Source organism: Nannospalax galili, unplaced genomic scaffold (genome assembly GCF_000622305.1).
Source record: "Nannospalax galili isolate Female #2095 unplaced genomic scaffold, S.galili_v1.0 scaffold389, whole genome shotgun sequence".
NCBI classification, from domain to species: Eukaryota; Metazoa; Chordata; class Mammalia; order Rodentia; family Spalacidae; genus Nannospalax; species Nannospalax galili.
This window is the reverse complement of record NW_008360310.1, coordinates 2,328,049-2,328,578: the sequence shown is the minus strand read 5'-3', so window position 1 is coordinate 2,328,578 and position 530 is coordinate 2,328,049.

Genomic DNA, 530 nt, shown 5'->3' with positions numbered 1-530 from the left:
TTTGCAGGTAAATGGATGGAACTAGAAACTGTTATACTAAGTGAAGTAACACAATCTCAGAAAAAAAATCGACATATGTTCTCCCTCACATACAGATCCTAGTACCAGATGCTGATAAATAAATATGCAACCAGACATAACTAAAGGAACCAGGATAATGGAAAGGAACCAGGGCGGTAAAGAAAAAGAAAGAACCTGAAAGAGAAGAACAGTGGGAAGCAGGCCTTAATAAGGGAGATATGGCTAAAAATTGGGTTAGTTTAAGGGAGGGGGGAGGGAAGGGTATACAAGGAACCTAGGGGATAAAGGGAAAGAAGGAACTCAAGAAAGGTAGGACTGCAGGAGAAGGGTATTATTAAGGGAGAAAGGAGGGAAACGGGGGCACCTTAAGTGGGAAAACCATGATGGAGGGCTGAGACAATGCGAGAGATAAATAATGCCTAGCTAGTTTTGAAAACCAGAGGGAACCATATTACTCCTATAACCTACTGACAAATTATACATAGCAGATCAAGAAATATAAGTCTAGA